Source organism: Sinocyclocheilus grahami, unplaced genomic scaffold (genome assembly GCF_001515645.1).
Source record: "Sinocyclocheilus grahami isolate Dianchi unplaced genomic scaffold, SAMN03320097.WGS_v1.1 scaffold755.1, whole genome shotgun sequence".
Lineage (NCBI taxonomy): Eukaryota > Metazoa > Chordata > Actinopteri > Cypriniformes > Cyprinidae > Sinocyclocheilus > Sinocyclocheilus grahami.
Window position 1 is genome coordinate 431165 of NW_015505934.1, and position 23638 is coordinate 454802.

The 23638-nt window shown below is 37.2% G+C and overlaps 1 protein-coding gene across 1 annotated transcript in view; it reads right to left on the reverse strand.

Annotated features, from left to right (window-relative positions):
• Window positions 1–17067, reverse strand: part of LOC107561051 (rho GTPase-activating protein 32-like) — a 108286-nt gene extending 91219 nt beyond the window's left edge. Inside the window, exon 1 of the mRNA XM_016245390.1 lies at window positions 16549–17067. The gene's annotated coding sequence lies outside the window, so the exon portion shown is untranslated. The remainder of the gene's footprint in view (window positions 1–16548) is intronic.
• Window positions 17068–23638: the final 6571 nt, after the last annotated feature.

The following is a 23638-nucleotide window of genomic DNA, read 5'->3' on the forward strand; positions in this document are numbered from 1 at the left end:
AATCTGGTGATTAAAAAAAAAAAAAAAAAAAGACAACAAAGATTTGCTTGCAACGGTAAGGCAATAAGAGTTAAAATGTGTTTCAGGTTGACTGTGCAGCATGATAGAGATCAGAGCATCACTCGGTAGAAAGTCTCACACCACTTAGCCTACACTGTAAAAAATCCAACTTACATTTTGTATTACAAACTCAGTTTTTAAAGTTTATTCAACTATTTAACATTAAAAAAGTTGAGATAACACATAAAAGTAAGTGAAATAGAAATTTAGACCAATTTGTTTGACCAATAATATACGTTAAGTCAAGCTTGTGTGTTTTTGTCCCAAAGATGCATTTTCTTAATTTAACTTAATTTACATTTATTATGCAAAGTATTTGTGTAGCTTATGTTTGCTAAGTGTACTATAAATCTGTATCTGTATGTTTTAAAAATGCAAATAATTTAAGAGCCATTTTAAAGCTTAAAATCATAGTAGGTTTTAAAAATGTGATATTCGTTCAACCAACTAGTATTTAATATTTGTTTTCTTGCTTGTTTTATGATGGTATTTTAAGTTGTTCTTCTTTAATAATGTTCTCTAGCAATAAATTCATGTATCCCTTGTGGTAAAAAAATAAATAAAATCTTATGTTGTTGCCCAAAGAATTAATTCTACCATTGTATTGTTTATTTTTTCTCATTATGGTGATGCACTGCAAGATATGCAAATTTGAACACCCTGCTCAGGAGGTCCTTTTGAAACATTACCGATTGCACCACTACAGGAAATTTGTAAAACACCTGATTTTATCAAAAATATTATGAGCCACTTTTAAAAAATAATTAAATTGTAAGGTGCCCTTTTAGCCAGTGTGATTTTAAAACAAATCTGATTTCATCATTCAGTGGTCAAAGAAGTCGGAAACATTGCAGCTTTTCCATTACAGACTTTAGAGCAAATATTGTTATTCAAAATGCAGAACCAAAAGACCGTGAGCCACAAACTGCCCAGTTATTTCCTGGAGACGGCCATCCTCATGAAACTGACAGGTACCCTCTTGAAGGGGAAAGTAGTTCTATGCCTTATCTTGATGAGGCAACAGAATCCGAGTTAGAATCGGTGGATTATCTAATACTTGAAAGGAAATTGTTCTCTTTGTTGCTACGCACGCACTTTTAACCGCCATTGCAATGAATTTTATATTGCTGGTGATAGATATGAAAGACTTTGGCCAATACATTTTTGACTGGACCTGTTGTTATTGTTGCACATTATTTTGGACTTGAATTTTGTATTAGTTTTTACTTGAAGCTTTCCCCATTTAATCAATTATATAGAAGTTTTTACTTTTGCAACTCAAAGCTGACAAATAAGCTCTTGAACAGGCATTTATTCCAGCTTTATTTGCTAGAGATGTTGTAAATGAAATTAGTTGATTTGGTTTGTGATTTAAATGTGCTGTTCCACAAATAAATAATATTGATGCAATAAAAAGGTTGTGGTTGTGCCCATTTAAAGATTTTTTTTTTAGGACCAATGTTGCAGCGTTCTGGCAGCTGTCTAATGGTCTTCTTGGGAAGGCCGGTGAGGAGACCATTAAAATAGTCCACCCTGCTGGTGATCTGGTGATAAACAAGTTTCTCCAAGTCTTGACTGGAAACAAAACATCTAATTCTTGCAATGTTTTTTAGATGATAGTATGCTGATTTAGTTACTGCTTTGACATGACTACTGAAACTAAGCTCTGTCTCCAGAATCACACCAAGATTCCTGACTTGATTTTTAGTTGTTTGAGTCCAGGTATGCATTCACCTTGAGAACTTTATTTTTGTTTCCAAATGCAATGACTTTGTTTTTTTCTTTGTTTAACTGAAGAAGGTTCTGGCACATCCAACTGTTAATTTCATCAATGCATTGGCAGAGGGAGTCAATGGGACTGTAGTCATTTGGTGATAAGGCTAGGTAAATCTGGGTATCATCAGCATAGCTGTGATAGGCAATTTGGTTCTTTCTCATTATTTTACTTAGTGGGAGCATATACAGGCTAAACAAGAGCGGTGCAAGAATTGAGCCTTTTGGGACTCCCGCATGTCATAGATGTCCACTTAGACTTGTGCTTTCCTATAATCACATAATAACTTCTCACTTCTAAGTATGACCTGAACCATTTGATTACCATCACAGAAAGCCAGACCCAGTTTTCCAGTCTCTCTAGTAGTATGTTATGATCGACAGTGTCAAACGCAGCACTGAGATCTAGTAGTACCAGCACTAATATTTTGCCAGATTCAGAATCTAAGCGAATATCATTTATTATCTTAATGAGCGCTGTCTCTGTGCTGTGATGTGGTCGGAAACCAGATTGAAAATTGTCCATGTATCCATTTGAGTTTAAGTATTTGTTCAGCTGATTAAAGACTACCTTTTCAATAATCTTGCCTATAAAAGGATGATTTGATATTGGTCTATAGTTGCTCAATATGGTTTTATCAAGATTGCTCTTTTTCAGAAGAGGTTTAACAACTGCAGTTTTCAGGGAGTTTGGAAACATCCCAGAAAGAAGTGAGGTGTTCACCATTTCTAAGAGTTCTGCTTCTAAACAGTTAAGCACCCTTTTGAAAAAATATGTGGGAAGTGTGTCAAGATAGCAGGTTGATGATTTAAGGTGCTGTACTATTTCTTCTAAAATGTTGCTATCAATCTCTTCAAAAGCAGACATAGTATCTTCTTTTTGATATTGCAGTTGAATCTGGCTGACCTTTGCATAACTTGGTGTAGCGTCTGGACCAATCAGACACACCATTTTTCATTTGATTTAACAAATCAATTATTCATTAGATTAACAAATCGTCACAGTCCCCTCACCCAATAAACTGGATGCCAGGATGTCTGCCACCAGGCCCCCCTGATTACCATGGCAACCCTGACACCAGATACATTTACGACCTCCTGGAATTTAGGTGGGGAAAATCACTGCCTTGTCCATAAGGAAAATCCACAAGGGATGGACTTTTCTTTGCTAATTAATTAATTAATAGGAAAACCTTTCTTTGAATGAACACACATGATCCTTCAGGTCATTGTGTATATTATTGTCATCGTGTATTTTGTCTTCGAGATTGTATACGGTTTTATGCAGGTTTATGATCGATTTAATAAATTAATTCACTCATATTGGATTGACATTTCTGTGCTGAACTTAAAACTCAGGTTGAGTAAAATCTTAAGTCCTGAAACTGCACTGTAAAAAATCTAAAGTTGAGAAAACTCAAAAATCTGCTGAAGCTGGTTGCCTTAATTTTAAGTTTGCTCAACTTCTGATTTTTTACAACGACTTCAACTATCAAGTTTTGTAAACTTACATTTCTAAATTATAAAAACTCCATATTTCTAGTCAACTAAACACAAAATTGGAAGTTTAACAAAGTTTGCTTAACTTGATATATTATGTTGATTAAACATGCACAAAAGTTTGTACAACTAATTGACCTTTAAGTTGAGTAAACTCAAAAATCTGCTGAAGCTGGTTGCCTTAAAATTTTAAGTTTGCTCAACTTCTGATTTTTTACAGTGTACAAGAGACTTTTCTGTGACCTCCTCAGCGAGCAAGAAAAACACCACAAGATGGCATTGAGATAGGCCTACTTGAAGAAACAAGCAGCTTTCAATCTCCAATGTACAACAAAACAAGCACATTTCACAGCATTTGCCATTTCACAAAAGAATAACACAACTTGGTGTGGTGGGTGAGCATTCAAGTGAGGTTTGAGAAAGGCGTAGGACAAGAAAAACACAGAAAACAAACAAAACACAAAAAAAGAGGTCACTACAAACCCTATCAATAAAGCTCTTGAGAAATGTCTGGAGGTCCTGCATCTATCAGGAACAGAATAAAATCAGTCTGATGCTCCTCACTCACCCCGGGCAGCTGGCTGGCAACAGACACGAACACTCAGTGCCAGAGTTAAGTGCCAGCAGCTGATCAAAGAACCTATGGCAGCCTGTGGCATTAGGAAGCACTCCAGAAGGGAAGTAAACTTTACACAAGTGTACTTCAAGAGCAAAGAAAAGAGATGGCAAACAGCAAAAAATGTTGCAATAAGTCAGTAGTTTGGTCTTGCCTTCATAATATAGCACAGTATGGCTGTGTACCAAACCCTAGTGAGCTCCCTTGCTGTCTGCTGCCTACACTAGCAGCATCCGAACTAGCACGGAACCTCATTAGCAACAAAATTGGAACTCTCTACATAGTTAGAGGTTAGCATGTTGCTAAGCTAAAGATACATTACTCTATAAGCATACAAATTTTTTAAATTTTCACTTCGTCCACCTTCTTTGATGAGTTGAGCACAACGCAGTGCATTCTGGGATATGTTACACGTATACCACCTTCAAATTTGGACAAAACTAGTTATCTTGGAATAACATTCATGTCATAATTCCAAATACACTATATTTGGTGTCAATATATCAGTGCAATAGTTTATAAAGCTTAAAACTGTCAAAGGAAGAATTCTAGCATGGAAAACCTGTCACTTTAAACCAGAGTGGACCAATGAGATTTTAACTGATGGCTGTTATTGCCTGAATGTGCATATGAATAATTAATACATTGTCTTTAATGATTAATTTATGAGTCTCAATCCATATTATCACAGGTCTGTGCCCTCAGGAAGCAGTTCACTGGTACAGAATAGAAAGCCAATAGTTTATGCATATAGACATTTGTTTTGAAATTCAATTCAACAGTCTTGGGGAAAATTACAAGGGCTAATCAGCTTGATTAGAAAGAAAATGCACAACTTACCCAATGAAGAACTTACAAGCCTAATTTTGTTAAACAATGTTTTCAGAGTGAAGCAAAAAATATTTATAAAGAATAAGGGTGTTCTTAAAAGGCAACGTTAGATCAAGGACAAAAAGGGCTTTATGACACATTTCTGGGACAGCAGCCCCCCAAAAAATAAAAATACATATATATATATACATATATATATATGTGTGTGTGTGTGTGTGTGTGTGTGTGTGTGTGTTCAGATATAATACAAGAAAAATTATTTTAAAAAAATCTCAAAAGTCAGGTTATTCAAATTCAAAATGACTTAAGATATAACACAATATACTATTATTAACTATAGATGTTCTGTAAAAACAACAGCAGCTTACAGCCTGTCACCATGATACAAACATGAAATATCAGACATACAGTAGTAGTTACAGGTTTTTATATTCACTTGCGATGCTTTTCCATTGTTTTTTCTATGTAAACATGGACGCGTTTGACTGCTGCACTCGTGTCTCTTGCAGCGTCTAGTGCATGACTAGTGCATTCTAAAAACACGGCGCTCAAGTTAAAAGAAGTTCACTCCCATCTTCTTGCATGTTTTTCCCGAGCGGCAACCTCCCGCTCTCTCTCTTGAAGCCAACAAGGAAGTGACTTAAGCTGCAATTCATCGACTGGAGGCTGGCTGCAAAAGGGAGTCAATCCCATAGACTCCCCATGTTAAAATGCCCAACTTTACAGCAGAAAAAAAACATGTTTACAGCCTGGTTCAAAAAATTATTTTGGTCTATATAGCTCATTTTGCCCTTCATGACAACTGTGAGGAGGGCAAAATGAGCGTGGCCACTTGAGTGACAGGTGGATTGCCGCTGCTGTCACCACCGTCGAGCTAGGTGAGCGTGGTTTCAGCAGCCAGCTCTCGCCTCTTTACCATAGACTGTATAAAAACATGGACGTAGTGTCCATGACGTAACCCATAGACTTCCGACGAGTAGCCAGTCAATTAATTACAGTTTAAGTCACTTCCTTGTTGGCTTCACGAGAGAGAGCGGGAGGTTGCCGCTCGCTCTTTACCCATTTTCAATTATCCGGGAGTGACGCGCTGCCAAGATGGCGACGGCTGGCTCCGCCTACTTTAGGCTTCAAAACGCTCGTCGGAAGTCTACGGGTTACGTCATGGACACTACGTCCATGTTTTTATACAGTCTATGGTAATTACGTATGTTTTCTAAGAAAAGTATTTTGCTTATATCAAATATTTTGGTCATATCGTCAAAGTAGTTTTAAACAGGGAGGTGCTAGAAAGTCAACACATAATAAAACTTGTATGTGAAGAGCAACAAACACCTCATTTTACTCTGTAGCTCCAGCTTATATTTGGAATATCACATGACGGATGCTTTAGCGTGGACCTCCTGAGCATGTCTGGACAGTACCACTACCATAGCTGGCTTATTATGAGACACATCATTACTGGATAAAGTGGATTAGAGATTTAGTCATGGGTATTTGTTTTTTTTCTATCCCTATATGGGAGGATTTTGCAGTGGACAGAATTACACAAATAAATACCTCACAAATTGACTTTTTGTCTGGCTTTTAAGCGTGTATCTAATGTACAAAAACGTATATAAGCTTTTCATGTGTCAAAAGATGTCATGTCATTAGGCCTACTCCATCATTGCACAATCACATTAGGCAGTTCACACACCTTCCTGACAGTCAGCACGTTTCTTATGTTTCATGGTGTGTTTGGTTGCTTGGTAACAGTGGATTTTCGCCAAGGCTCAACTTATGGCGCTCTCTTTGATTGCAGTGGATATGCAGCAGTTCTCACTCAAGTTCAGTCTCAGACATCATTAGTACGATGCACTCTGATAATTATGTAATAATCGGCAGCATAAAGTCTGTAACATCAGTTGTAGGTCTTGTTTTAAAGTTTTTATTGGTTTACAGCTACTGTGATGCATTATGGCACTCTTTATTTTTTTATATGCATTTTTCATAGCAGTATAACTAGATTGCAGTACACAGACGGCAGCTCAAAGTGTTAGGAAATACAGTAAAACCAACCAACAGAATCAGTCTGGCAATAGCACGATAATGGAGAACAGCCAAAGAGATTGTTGGTCAGCAACCTATCACAGAACCGGGTTGATTGATTGATTTGCAATGACATAAAATGCTGCTGCCAAGATGGCGACGGCTGGCTCCGCCTACTTTAGGCTTCAAAACGCTCGTCGGAAGTCTACGGGTTACGTCATGGACACTACGTCCATGTTTTTATACAGTCTATGGTTTTTCCCTACTCTACTGCCCGCGTTGCATCTTTGTCAACACAAATGCTCATTCCTTGTGAATGGCGCCTAGTGATATGAGTGTGTCACACATGAGCGGTTAATCACATGCGCCGACATGCGGTTGGATCGTTCTTTTCTTTTTACAGTTATCATTGGCATCTGGTTAAAGTGTCTAACGATTGGTAATATTTCTACTCAAAATCGCGATTCCTCGATTTCTAAAAAATAAAATCGTGGCAAAACATTAAATTCGAGTTAACCGATAAAATCGGAAAAATCGCCCAGCCCTAATATATACAGGTGCATCTCAATAAATTAGAATGTCGTGGAAAAGGTAGCATACATTAATGCCCGGGTATACATCACTTTCCGCATTCCGTTCTGTCCCGCACACAGCCGCGTCCGCACAGCTTTCAAAGTATATTCAACCACGCTCACGACACATGTGCAGTACCACCTACTTGACTTGCGCTCTGTCTCAACATTCACCTCACACGATGAAGAAAATGACATAATGCGGACGGTGCGTGGACGCGGACGGCCGAAGTATACTTTGGCCTTTAGGCACGTTCGGCTTGAAGCATAGACTCATTCTGCGCAGCGCCGCTACAAATCGAACGTGCCAAATGGCGGAGGGAGGCGAGAGGCGAGTAATTAAAAATGCTCCAACTACTTTAAAAGCCGACATTTCGGCACATTTCGGCTTTTATGAACAACCTGGTAAGCACGACCTGGAGAAGACATATATATATATATATATATATATACACACACAACAGCAATCTTCTCTGTCAGACTGATAGATCTTGCTGTTTTAAAAGGGCTCAAGTCAGACGTGACCCAGAATCTCTTGCATATGACAAACACCTCTGGCAGTCAGAACTCAATCTAAACTAGAAATACAGTGTGGAAAAGGCCATTCGGCAAAGTAAGCCAGGACATTTCACCTTTAATGAAGCAACCCCTAACAAACATAGCAGATAACATCAGTGTTGGTCTAGGCGGTTCTTCGGTGTCTTCCAATCCTAAATTGCTCTGTGTGACCCAATTCTGTCAGGCGTGGTTTCACTCAAGATTTACATGGGTTTGGAAAAATCCTAGATCACAGCAAATGCTCTTTACCACATCACTCACTCTTTATCACATTTTAAATTAAAGTATTTGGCCATTTCACTTGATGTGCTACTCGACAAAGATTTCAAATAACAGCAGCTCTGTCAAATATGATGAGTACTGACACAAAAGATACAGTCAAATGGCCATCCTTTATACGTACACACATGCACAACACAGAAGTTACACCTCTGACCTCTTTGAGTAAATTTGCAATTAACAGCTCAATAGTAAAAACAAACTCAAATGTCTGGCTTGTCTAATAAGTTATAGGCTAACCAAACACTGCTCAAAGAATAGTACCTCTTAAAACTGTTCAAACATTGTGTGTACACATCACTTAAGACCAGGATAATGCAAATTACTTGAATAGACCGAGCAGCCAGTCTGTTTTCAATTTTAAAATGTATATATTTCAGCCCTAAGCTAAATCTACAAGTTAGCTGTCATCAGCCCATTCATGACTCGTCAAAAAGCTAAACACTTAAAGCGTGACCTTGTTTGACCCAATCTCCACATCCCAATCCAATTAAAGGTGCAAGAGATTATCTGAAGCAGCACATACTGTTTGAATTGAATCCTCCCTGTACATATTACTCAGCAATCCTCAGAAGTGATCAACGATTTGCCAAAGGGTGAGAAACAAAATTTCAATAATTATTCCCAATGCCCTCAGTCTCAACATTTATTGGCAATCAGAAAAAATATCCATCAAGAAGGTACTGAAACTATTTTTTTGGCTAACTGCTTGTTGCTTGAATCAAGTCTGACAAAAGCCAGCATGTTGTACGCTCTTAATTCTACCAACACCAATGCTTAAATAACATTGGCATGCCAGACAGAACATACTGAACAGACAAATAACAGGTAGTATGTATGGAGTATCCATTTGCATTTCAGTCAAATTAGAGTTAACAGGAAGAATGAGCTGTCAGAACGGAGATTGAAGATTCTCCACAGATGAGTCATCCTTCACGTAGCTCGTTCACACAGCTGGAGCATCAAGCCGTATGCTTGCTGTGCTGGAAGGTTGCACTGAATACGACAATCAAAGAGGCAATTTATATCAAGAGTGGTTTCAGAAGCTGATCAAGGCACAAGATTGTTTGAATAAATTAAAGAAGGTCCTTTCAATAGTGTGACAGAAAACAGACTTCTGCAAAAAGTCCCTAAGCTTTTCAGAATACATCTATATTCTACAAGAACCAAAGAAATCAATATATATGATTAGGACAACTTAGCAAAGTAACCCAAAACCAAGCACAATTTTTGCACAAACACTAACTGCACTTTTAAAAAAAGCAGCTACATACTTTCCAGTTCCCAGGACTCATCCGCTATTAGCATATAGCCCGCTAGCATCGCCAGCGTGGTTGCCGCTAATCTCACTTACATTACTAATACACTATTCACTGTTACTTGCTTTAATGGCGGACGTGTGTCTACCTTTGAGTGCAGGTGAGGACACATTCGAGCTGCATTCGGTGCAGATACCCGCGATCCTGAAGGGCGACGAGAGCACCGGAGCGGTCGTGCTTCACGTGGGGGCTAACGACACCAAGCTGCGGCAGACGGAGACACTGAAGAGGGACTTCAGGAGCCTGATCGAGACGATGATCATCGTGTCAGGACTGCTTCTCACGTATCAACGAGGACACGAAAAGTTCAGTAGACTTTTTGCTTTAAATGATGCTAATTATGTCTCTATTTGTTTCTCAGTTTTTTGCCAATTTACACAAGCTTCAGTCTGGATCCAGAACACCTGAGAAGAGATGATGCCAACCCCTCAGAGGACCTCAGATGATGCCAACCCGGAAACAACATACAGAACTACCACATTTTGCTATAAGTTTGATTGCATCATATAATAATTGCTGTTAATAGTGTTCATCGTCTGTATGTTTGATTTTTACGTCTATATTACGTCTTAAATTGATTTTTCCATACATTTCTGCCATATATATATTAACTGACAGTCACCACTGATAAACTACCACTAAATATTGTAGAAACTTAATTGGCTGTAAAGTTGTTTTGCAATGATTTGTATGGTGAAAAGCGCTATACAAATAAACTTGACTTGACCATTTAGCGCCCAAACTCTGGAATAACCTACCTAACATTGTTCGGGAGGCGTCACAAATACTAAGAAATGAAACTACATGAAAAAAAACATGCTGAACTGAATTCCCTCAAATGATTTCCAAACTAGTAAAAAACAGCTGTCTGAACAAATAATTTCAAATTAAATTATACTGCTGAAATGTTAAGGGTCCCAGCAAACATTGCTATATGAATATGTTATGCAGTAACGATTGCTGGATTGTTTTGCTGTTTGTTGTCGTTTTGTCACATTTTTATTTATTTGTTGTGTTATGATGTTAAGAGCTCATCTTTTTACATTTGTTGACTGTCACCATTTTTAAGGTTTGTGTGTCAAGTGTTGAGGTCTATGTACAACATTCTAAAACTATGTATATCCCAGATATCTTTGCTTTGTAAGGTGACTGCGACTTCAGAAACAAAGATAGCATAGTTGACTTCACAAATTAGCCTAAGTGTTTTATTAAAACTATAACGCCATGTTTATGCTTACCAAAATGATAACTCAATTTATTATCCGCTGAACAAAGAATCTGCAGTTGCCTTGATTAATTTATTGGCTGATGTAAGCACTTGGCATTTAGTGAACAAACAAATTCAAATTAATTTTAAGACAGTTAAAAACTGAATGCATCAGATTGCATGGAATTTAAGTTTTCTCTGCAATTCCCTTTTTACAGTGTGTAGATACACTCAAAGAAAACTGTAATAAACAGTGCGAACGTTCCCAAGGTATGAGAGTTTTGTGAAGGGGAGCTCTGCGGCACACCATGTTGCCAATTGAATACCGAATGAGAACTTCTTTTGATAAGGCTTCCTCATTAACCCCATTGTAGGAATTCCCTGGCTGTTCTCCAACAACCTCTCTCAATGTGGGAATTGCTTATATGCAAAGAATCCATAAGGAATTTCAAAGCATTTCTACATAGTGAAGAACAAGTGAGATGCTTTTCATGCTCAGCGCACACTTGCTCGCTCAGCTAGAGTGTGGAGGTCAGAGGACAGTCCCATTTATGAGATTCCACCAATTAATGGACATGCAGCCTGGAATGACTAAGCCCTCATTCCCTCACAATGCGTCCGTAGCCCTCAGAGCTGGGGGTTAGAGTTCAGAAAAGGCTTTGTGTGTGGCAGCACTGGCTATCCATAGACAATGAATCCTTTGATCGAATGGCAAACTTTTCAGTTGCTGAGGGGATGAGTTGAAGTATGGTTTCGTTTGCCAAATGTATGAGGTTATGTAAGCAGTAGGAACATTTCTGAACTTTTAGGAAAATACAGAACACTGCTTTGTTTTTCCAATTTATTGCACAATATTGATGGGAATATTGTACTTCGGAAAATACATATAAACTACTGTTCACAAGTTTGAGGTTGGTAAGATTTTTTTTTATGTTTTTCAAAGATGTCTCTTATGCACACCAAGGCAGCATTTATTTGATCAAAAACCATAAAAACAGTAGGCTAATATTGTAAAATATTTGAATTTAAAATAGCTACTTTCTATTTTATTATATTTAAAAATGTACTTTATTCCTGTGATGGCAAAGCTGAATTTTCAGCAGCCATTACTCCAGAGTTCACATGATCTTTCAGAAATAATTCTAATGATGATCTGGTGAAATTTTGAACATTTCTTATTATTATCAACATTGAAAACAGTTGTGCTGCTTAATATATTTGGAAACTGTGAAATACTTTACATTCATGAAAGAATCCTGAAAAGCTCAAAAGAAATGCATTTATTAAAAAATGAAATATTGTGTGTGTGTGTGTGTGTGTGTGTGTGTGTGTGTGTGTGTGTAAAATATACACGTGTATTTTTCAAAATAAATAAATTATTATTATTATTTATAATTATATTACACTCCATTGCATTATAAATAGAACAAAACCCATTAGTCCTGAGAAACCAGACTCACTTCTTGCAGGTTTATAAAGGCAAAACATGATGAGTAGCACATAGTCGTCACATCAGTCAGCTAAAGCTTGCATTTACACAAGCGTTTTGAGCTGAGCATTCCCAACTGTTAATGAAACAGCTCTGCAAAGTGCTTAGAATGCTGCTCCCACCACCATAACATGGACAAAGTGTTGTAAAAGCTAAACACAAACAGATAAACAGCAACACATGTACATTTACTTTGCTGACACAAGATATCTTTGAGGAAAGCATGCAATAGATAATGATAAGTTTGAGTACAGTACACATTTCCCCATAGTTAAAAGAGAGTTAGTTCTTTGCACAGCACTTTGCTCGACATCTTTTCTTCATGTTTTCTCAATGCCAGACTGATTTGTCCATTTAGTTAAGCTGCAATGAGTCATTCTAATTCAAACATCCTTCAGCTCTGAGGTTCTCCTAAACCCTCTCAAATAAGCAGCCCAATTACAGCACTCATATTCCCTGCCAAGATTACTCTATCTTGAGATACACTATTTTCCAGCAAATCCCTGTCGGAAAACTTAACATTTGACCGTGACCTTTACAATTCAAGCAGAACTAATTGGTTAGTTGTTACACAGCAAACAATATTTTTTAAATACAAAAAGGTGGAAGAAGCCATCAGTTTTTGTCTGAAACACTACATCTTCAACATATAACAGTCTTCACTACACCACCCAAATTTCTTATCTTCCAACTATGTCAGAATACCCTAAATGGAATTTAAGTCTTGCAGATGTGGGCTAACTTTGCATTAGCCTTGCTGTCTGAGACAACATGCCCATTCAACTGAAAATATCAATGAATTCCTATCAAAAAAAGAAACTACTGTTTGTTCCAGAGGTGAATCACATTAGTACAGCCACTGAGTGGAAGGTTTGTACACTCTCTACCTCCCCACAATGGCTTTCTGAACAGCACTGCCTTATGTCATTCTGTTTTGCATGTTTTTGCATAGACTTACAAAGCAAATGCTGTTCTCATCCAGAGATTCAAGGTCATTAACTCAAACTCACATTATCAGTCACTGATGTATGAGAAGAGAGAAAAAAAATGAAGAAACACAGACAGTGATGTGCTTTGCCATTTCAATTCGAACATTTAAATTATTTCCTCATTTCACAGAGCAGTGTGATGACTTGAAGGCATTCACCAAGCACACATGAAAAAATGCAAACCCCTCCACATAAGGAAAACAGATGGCTGCTGGAGAGAATCAAACTTTAATATTACAACACACCTTGTTTCATTCTGATGTGGCTGACACTGTATCTTGAATCACATATGCTGTTTTCACCAACACAAATTAAGCTTAGTCTACTGAGAGAGATTCATTTCATTTTTAAAACTGTCTGAAGATATTACAAAAAATCTAATTTTGTTTGACAAGGCTTACAGCATTTAAAATAAGCTGGAAAGCAAGTATGAATGGATGAATGTTAATCAAACGGGACCCTCTTCTTCAATCAAAAGACTAAATGACATCTGTAAATATTAAAAAAAGAAAGGAGGGTGGAAATGTGAAGTCACGGGCATTAGAAAGCCAAAATAAATCTTCTACAGTGATGCATTGCTCCTAAGACTTAGGGTGCTTTCACACCTGGCCCGTTGTTTCGGAACCTGGCGCGTTTCCCCCCTTAGCTCGGTTCGTTTGGGCATATGTGAACACGGCAATCGCGCTCGGATCCGCGCCAGAACAATCGGTCCGAGATCGCCTGAACAAGGTGGTCTCGGCTTGATTGAAAACGAACTCTGGAGCGGTTCGGTTGTAGTGAGAAAGCAATCCGATCCAACGGACCAACGAACCAGGCTATATCACAATGTATGATGGTTAATTACATAAGTTCCGTGAAAAGAATTAGCTTTGCTGTTTTGCTAATACCTCAAATTGAACCTGGGAATGTCTGTGGGTGAGCACGTCTTCGCCATTCAAAAATCAAAGCGCACTTTTTCATTTTATAATGCTGTCTTATTGCTCTTCTTCGTAGTAGGTGCATTTTAAAAATGTTTTCCCGATCGATTCTGGACTCCTGCTCAAAATGATAAATTAATATAAGACAGCTACAAAAAAAAAAACAATAAGCCAGCAAAGCTGTTGTCGTTCCATCCAGACTGATGGCATGCATGACAGCTAAGTGGAATCCCGGAAAATAAACCATGGAACTTTGACCAACGAGAGAACAGTTTACTCGCGTGTGACTTGTATTAACAAATTTGGTCCGTTTAGAAACTTTGCCGTGTGAAAACGAACCGCACCAAGAATAAAAAGCAACATTGTAATCATTTTAGTCCGTTTCGGAACAAAGCAATCGATCTACAGGTGTGAAAGCACCCTTAAACATCTAATAGGAAAACTAATCACATGTCTGGACGGAAACGTTCCAAACCTTTCCATTTCACCATCAAGAGTAATACGTGTAAAACAATTTGTAATTACCTTACAAATGTGCATTCAATTTGTATTCATACACGGAGTGTCTTCACTAGTTAGGTAGGTCAGATATCAATATATTATCCCACACTGCCTGTCTCCGTTAAAGAATAGATGAACTAATGAAATCCGACTTTGATCTCATGCCTTTTGGGAAAGAAAAGCTTCAACAGTGCCCCAAAAAAAAAGAATTCAATATGAGGCTATTCTATGAAGTAGTTGCTTTGGACCCGATGGGTTTACACAATAACAATTCAGTCCAATCACATCCAGGCAATGTGCAACCTATGTTTACAGGTACATGGGCTGTTATCAGTTTGGATGTTTATCTTGCTCCTTACCTTCAATTATATTGTCATTTCGGCATTAAATATTTAATGTGTTATTGCTTGTTATCAGAGTTGTAGTAAATATATGACCATTTCAAAGAGTTATGCATCATTGTTCTCCAAATAATCACTGTTAGAGTAGCATGGAATTTGCATGCTACCTGATGCAGGAAATTGGAAATATGAGTGGCATACAACCACTCTGCCAATCAATAACAGCTCATTGCTTTAGCAGCTATTGAAATCTTGATGACAACACATGGGACAAAAAAAATACAATGGAAGTCAAGGGGAACTGAAGCTGTTCGGTTATCAACATTCTTCAAAATATCTTTTTTTTGTGTGTTGAAAAATTCATACAGGTTTGGAACAACATGAGGGTGAGTTAATGGAGACAGATTTTTTTTTATTTGTTGGGTGAGCTATCTCTTTAAGAGCATCAGGCTAGATTGGATGTAGTTGGCCTCAGTAAGACTGCAAAAAAAATAAAATTAATGAAAGCTGTATCACAACACAGGCTAGAGCCCAAGCTATACGTATACACTGAAATTCTATCACCAAAATCAATATTTTGAGCACAGAGCTGCTTTAATATGCACAAAAATGCCTCCAGCTGACTTTACAGGCTTAATGTCAAGTCTGGGAATCTTTCAGAGACTGTAATGCAATTTAGGATTCACATCATTATTTTTCTATGCTTTTTTTTGTTGTTGTTGCATTTTTCACTGTCTAACACATATAACAACCAGAGTTCAGTTTAAAATATTGATTTGTGAGTGCAAAGCAAACCCCTTTAGAGCAAAAGGGAAAGCCAGACCTTAATGTAAGGGCACCCATATTCTCATTTGTCTAGAGATCAAAGGTTTTTAAACACTGTTATAAACAGTTAATAAACAGTATTAATTTTACAATATAATTTAGGTTTTTATACAAGAAACTACATAGATGTCTTTTAATTTTTATGATGGGGTCACTGGCACGCGTGATCATATTTGCTGACATCTAAAAGATTGAAAACCCCTGGTCTAGACCAAAGAAAACAGTACGTTACACGTAAAACCTCAATCGTATGTTGTAGTTTTTGATCTGCACCAAATCAACCTCTATTGCTATAACCCATTAAGGAACACGAAACGTACTGTCTACGTTTTTGACTCTGTTTCTTTGCATACCTCACCTTAAAGGGTCATTTAACGATAAAATCCAGTGACGGTTTACTAAGTGTATAGGCTACACCTTTAAAAGTAGGCTACAAAATAAACAGTCCGTTTATTCCCCCGAGACTGTACGGTCTGTAAATAAATATCACATCCTAATCGATTCCTACGTTCAATGCACACCAGTATATTAGTACTTAATAGAGCAAACTGCAAAAAAATACCCCCCTGTAAACGTGAACTACTTAATGTAACGTTACTAGCTATTTAGTAGTTTATTACAGAAGAGGACGCGAATGCACGCGCACACACATTCTAGCCGCTCCACTTTCCCCGCTCGTGCAGGCGTTTCACTAGCAAGTTATGAAGAAGTATAACAGTAACCCGCAATGTTTAGGCACTTACCGGTGGTAGAATACTGGAAGTAATCGAGAAATTGAATATTGGGGTGTCAGTGTAGCTCAGCACCGCTCTCTCCAGTGATCCTCCTCGAAGACCGCAGCGAGCCAGCTGAGAAACCCGGTGCCAGAGAGTCGCATCGTGAAATTAAGAGATTTAAACGAAACAGACCCAAAAGTCCAGATGAAACTGGTTTGTGCTCCAGAAAATTGCACTTCAAAGAGGTGAAATTATGAAGGTTCATTAAAAATCTCCTTGTGGGGAAGGGGTTTGTCGAGCTAGCTTTGCAGCTAGCTACAACCAACCAACCAGCTGTTCGCGCGGCGTTCCTGACAGAACTTTTAAAAAAATATGACTGAATATGTGGCTACATTTGTCACGTATCTGCCGTCCATTTTAATGTTTGCGAAAATATATGAAGAGAGGTGTGCTGTCCCGTCGGCTGAGCCCCGCGTACCGCCACTTACCACCGCCGGAGACTTCGGCTCAACATTCAAAAGCGTGACCGGCCGCGCAGGGGCGATCCATGCGCCTCACCGTGACTACATAAAGTGTGATTGGCGCAGAAGTCTAGATGTGCTGTTATCAGGTCAGAAGCACTGTATTGAATGAATGAATTAATTCTTTCACTTTTATGAGTATTTCTTGTTAGGGCTCGATGTAGGACTTTTCAAGATCATGAAATTGTCGTACTGTGCTCATTTTCTTAAAATATACCGACATCATGTCAATCGGGCACTGACTGTTACTGTACACATTATTTATGCAATACTTCATATAGCCTACATTGCTCCTATAGTGCAATATATGCAGTGAGAGTAAAACATGATTGTAATAGGGTGAAAATGTGGTGCACTTAGGCCTACAGCACTCTATTATATCCATAGGCAACTGTAACAAGGAGCAAATTTAACACACAAATCACTGATTCTTGAGTACTGGGACCAAACAGGCAACAAACCTGAAAGAAATATAAGATACATAAATAATGTGTTAAATGTTTATTATAAATAATGACAATTATTCACTTCAATGAATGAATGAATTGGGTCTACACATTCTTTAGAAGTGGTCTTCAGCTCCATCTATTGAACTGTCACCACAGTCAGACAGAAACAATCCTATGAAATGATAATAATTTAACTGGTGTTGTTTATATTGCCGACTTTAGGGTATCATCTGTACATTATTATTTGAGATCATTTACGTTATACTTTGTCTTGTCTATTGTGTTTGTTTGTTTTTTTACTCATAGTACTCAGATATAGTGACTTATATAAGAAACAAATATTTTCAGGACTTTCATTTTTCCACATTTAAAAAAATAATAATAATAAAACAATCTTTTCATAAATATCTGACAGTGTTGACCAAAAGTAGGAACACAACTGTGAAACCTTATATAAGAGGTTCATTTTTAAAATAAACATTGCCCTCCTGTCAGGACATAACAGTGTTTCTTGAAAAGATTCATAGTTATTTCTGTTTTTTATTAAGTTTAATATATTTAAATGTAAAGGAAGTATTGAGTTATGATCTGAGAACAGGTTTCAAGGGTAGTGACTGATAATGTCATAAAAAATTACATTTGTGCGATTACCTCATTAATTTCAGTTGTTAATCTTTCACTATTGCCTTTTTGAAAACAATTTTCAAGGGATAGTTCACCCAAAAATGAAAATTATGTCATTTACTCACCCTCAGGTTGTTCCAAACCTGTATGACTGTCTCTGTTCTGTTGAGCACAAAAGAAGATATTTTGAAGAATGTTGGGGGGAGGGCATCTTCTTTTGTGATCACCAGACAAAATAAACTTATGCAGGTGTGGAACAACTTGAGAGAGAACTATCCCTTTAATAGTACAATCTTCACTGTCCTAATGTAAAATATTTTTTAACACCAAAATATAACAGGTATAGTATAAAGAAAATTAAAAATGATAACCCCCAGTCTTTTATATAAGCAAACTCAAACAAGTATGCTGTAATTTCCTTGTCTCTTTTATTATATCAAAATACAAAACATTTTTGAAGCAGGGAAAAAATTACATGGGTCTAGCATCTGAAAATGTCAATGAGCTGTACCAGTACTGAGTGATGTGAACTGAAGTGATGAGGGTGAGGTCAGTATGTACTACTGTAGTCTCTTTTTTTTATAGTTATTATTATAATTGTATTTATTTATTTATATACTTGGCAGCTCCACTTGAATCTATTCTATCTGAGCTAAAGCAACTCTGATTGTCTTTTAAAAAAAGCATAATTTCCTTGCTCCACTGTGTCTGAGGCTGTATAGCTGTTAGTCAGTTTAGAGCTACCGGAGAATGATCAACCGTAGCAGTCAAAGTATTGATTGAAACTCAAAATGTAAGGGCAGCTATTACAGAATGGTGCAATTAATAAAAGCACTGTACAAGAGAGGTTAACTGAGTTAACCCTATAGGTGCCACTTCAAATTTCATTTATCTGAAACATGAAAGCACATCAAAACAATACAGCAAAGCTATTGAACAGCAGTGACAACAATACAAATGAGATTAAATGATACAGAACAAAGCGGATTTCCACATTCCATAGTGTGTTGTTTAACATGTTAGACATTTTTTTTTAATTTTCACCCAAAAAATGAAAATTGTGTCCTTTATACTCATCATAAATTACACGTGCTCAATATAATTTGTAGAAACATGAAGATGAGTAAATGATGACAACCATCTGAAAAGGGATTTTTTTTTTTTTAAACAACAACAACAATGACACACTATAAAAATCCTGGTCTTGTTTATGATCTCAAATTACAATTTGATGTTTAATCCATTTTAGTTTCTGTGCAGGCAAAGGTTGAGAGTGTACAGCATATAGATTGAAACCCACATCAATGGAAAATTAAGGCATATTAATGCCATTTGATTGACTCTGAATGAGGTCGTATTGTGATGTGTAAATCTGCAAATGATACTACAAATGAAATTAAAAGAGACTGTGATATTACAAAGTATTACACCAGTACAACCTATGCTGAAGCTACCAAAAGGGTTAACATTGTTATTCTACAATAATAATAATAATAAAGCAAGGAAATGATAATATCACAAATTAAGGCCCACAACAAAAACACCTTTTAACAAAAAAATAAAATAAAATAACCTTACCAAATGAAAACTGCCAAAACTATTTTGCACCATAATGATAACCTCTTATAACCTCTTTGTTTTCCTGACTGCCAAGTGTCTGGTTCCAGTATTTTCTAAATGCCGAAGCTCATCTCTAGTTTTTGGTTGCACATTCATGTAACATAGTACATTTTTTCAGGTATTCATGTGTGGTTTTCTCCCATTTACTTTGTAAATCTACAGAAAAAATGGTGAGAAATGGTAGACGCAGAGTTATCTCTGGTCTGGACCACAAAATAGATCAGCAATAGCACCAAGTCATGATATGTTCAATGGTATGGCTGCTTACACACCACACTGAGGTCTCTAGAAAAGATTACGGTGATTGTTAGAATACATACCTACTACAAAAGCAGTTTGCATCATTTTGCTATTCGCTAATGACCACACCTTGCTACCATGAGCATCTAACAGCAGAAAGAACGTATACTGTATTTCTCCATAAACAAGACAGCTAAATTGGAACAAATCTTCTCGGTTTTTCTCACAGTACAAAATTAAAGATTCTCCAATCTGCCTTAATTACGTAACTATAAATATCTGTTATTCATACATACAGTACACTGTCAAAATATTTCTACTGGTACAGTCTGTTGACTATAAGAATACAGAATACATATATCTTGGACTGTGCTGCTATACATATTGCAGGTGCCACACATTCTACCCCCACAACAGACCGTCAAACGCCGTTTTAGTCAACAGACACAAGATCTTGTGCTGACTGGTCAAACAGCACTGTAGCTGAACTACATAACAAAAATAAAAGAAGAAATAAAAATCCATCTCTGCAGGTATATTGAACTGCACGATTCGACTCTGTCACGATTTCAGTAACTGGTCATGGTCATTTGTGAACCATTTCAACCATTTAAAATACGCAAATTTCTTTTTATGCACCAAAGTAGTGATAATGAGAATAGTTCATTTTACATAGATCAGGTTCTCTAAAAATGTTCATGAATCATTTATGAAATAATATTCAGCAGATGCTTTCTCTGAAATGGGATTAGACAATGAAAACATGAGCAAAAATGTCACTTTAATATAGGTTTTGTCTCTCATTGTACATTGTGTTGTCACGTTTTTCTTTGATTTTGTATTGCTTGAACCAGAGCTGTACTGTATGAAATGAAACAGAAAAAATGGCAAAAACAATAGATAACACCTTCCACTTTGGTTTGCAATTCTAACAGCATGTGTAACTTTGATTGTTATAATATATTCCATCTGTAGACTGCTACATGTCTCCATAAACCACTGAGACAGACCGTAAAACGACTCTATGACCACTCGTCCATCAACAGCCACAGTGTACCACATATTCTCATTTAAAAAATATACATATAATGCACGATTTGCATTTTTTATTTACACCATGTAGTAGTTCCGGTATGTGTGTCTGCTGTAGAGCTGGTGTCCTGAAAATCCCTATGTGTTTCCTGCAGGCTCATGGTGCACTAAGTGCCATGTGAGGACATGACCGCCACACTCTCTCGTCCTCTACATTGTGCTGATTCCATGCGTTCTCCCTCTCGATCTGAGACTGTGTACCAAAACAATGAGCAGCATGATTATTCATATGCTTTTTGTATCCCTGATGTACGATAAGAGGTCATCTTTTGAGAGATTCACTTCTAGGTTAGTTTGTTAACTCATTAGTGGCATCAATAATTGGAAAAGAGTTGTACATTTGTACATGGATACGTAATATATGCAGCTGTCATGAATAAAAACATAGAAGGAAATGAATGAACACACGGTAAGGGTCATTTTAAGGGTTAAAGCGCTCTGAATTTCATCTGCTCGGACATTTCAAATCGTATTAAAGGCTGTGTTGGGTGTGCAATGCATTATGTCACATAATGTTTTACAATTATATTTGAAAGTGCACATGAATTCATGTCATTGCTCTATTCATCAAACTATCATATGTGTCACTATTCTTTTATGGTGGTGAAGAAAAACCTGTTCCCTTTCAATCAGTCATGTTCAAAGTTACGTCGACACTGACATTTAGGGGTCTCACTTGGGAGCCCCAATCACTTCTGAACAACGTAACGTCGAACGTGATTGACCAAAATGAAACGTCTCGGTTATGTTATGTAACCCTTGTTCCCTGAAGGAGGGAACAGAAACGTTACATCCCTCACGCCACAACTTTGAACTGTGCTGAATGCCGGGATGCTTCTCGGCTCCTCAGCACAATCCTGAATGAGTGGATGCACGCCGCCATCTTATATACCAGTATGTACGGGGAGTGGCTTGGCATGCAAATTCCACTCGCCAATAGTCATTGGCCATTTCTTGTAATACTCAGAGGTGATTGGGGCTCCCAATTGAGACCCCTAACATCAGTGACGACGTAACATCTCCGTTCCCTCCTTCAGGGAACGAGGGTTACCATAACGTAACCGAGACTTGTTTTTTACCTCTGTTAAGTGGTGTCATTGTGATGTTAAAGGGGTCATATGATGCGATTTAAATTTGTCCTTTCTCTTTGGAGTGTTACAAGCTCTTGGTGCATAAAGAAGATCTGTAAAGTTGCAAAGACTAAAGTCTCAAATCCAAAGAGATATTCTTTATAAAAGTTAAGAGTCAACCACGCCCTCCTAAAACGGCTCGTTCTAATATGCCCCCACACTGTTTCCTGATCCTGGTAGATTAGACTACAAGGCCGGCTGTTCTGACTCACAGACTGCAAGTACGTTTTTTATATTTAAAGAATTTGCCACTGATGATTCAAACGTGAGTTTTGAGCAGTGTAGCATTTCTCCGATCACAAATGCAGACATGGTTTTAAGTTTATGCAGCGCGATGCAATGCAACATGTAAAAAGACAGTATAAGTCATTATAATCCGTAATTATGTCCCCACTGGATGCAACAAATGCCTCTTTTATAATGGGTTGTTTAATGTTTTTGTCTCGTTGCTCCGGCAGGGACAGGGCATCACAATATGGCAAGGGGCGTAACATTTCTGTCACACGCTTGAGGTATTCGGCCAATCACAACGCACTGGATAGCAGGCCAATCAGAGCACACCTCGCTTTTCAGAACGATGAGCTTTGTAAAAATCGAGGCGTTTCAGAAAGGCGGGGCATAGAGGAGAAATAATAATGTACAGTATGTGCAAAATTATGTGTTTTTTTTTTACCTTAAACCGCATAAACACATTTCATTACACCAAATACACAAAATAATGTTCATTTTTAACAACATCATATGACCCCTTTAAAAACAGAAATTCTGTCATCATTTACCCCCTCATGTTTTTCACTTTCGTCTGTCAAAGCAAAACATATATTTTTTAAAATGTCTCAGTGCTTTTACAATGGAGTTCCATGTTATTTTGGATTCGACTGACTTTCATTGTGTGAACAGAAACATTCTTCAAAGTACCTGTAATTCTGGAACAACATGAAGGTGAGTAAATGACAGAATTGTGTATCTACAAGTGGCAGTTTTTTTGTGCAATGTTCCTCTCTGTTTAATCAAATAAATATAATAAATACTTATAATAATCAAATAATAATATTTCATTATATGATCAATAAAGAAATAATATCATATCTTGTTGCACCCATATTATGATTGACTGGTTCAGTAACATTCAGCAAAATCATGCTAAAAAGATAATAAATAGAAATCTATTCTTTGTTTATTATGTAAACATGTATATAATAAAACAGGGTTAGACTCTTAAAAACGTCTCTAGACTTTCATAAATTACATTTCAAACATTTTAGCTCTTTTTCTGTGGCAGGAAGCAAACGGCTAAAGTAATGCCAATGGTGGCATAAATCAGCATCCAAACATCTTCTGCAACTAAACAATCAACAGACCAGCTAAAACCGGTTTGCCTTTAAGGAAAGCATCTTTCATTCCAAGATGAAGTAATATTCGGGCATTTGCCAGTTCTGCA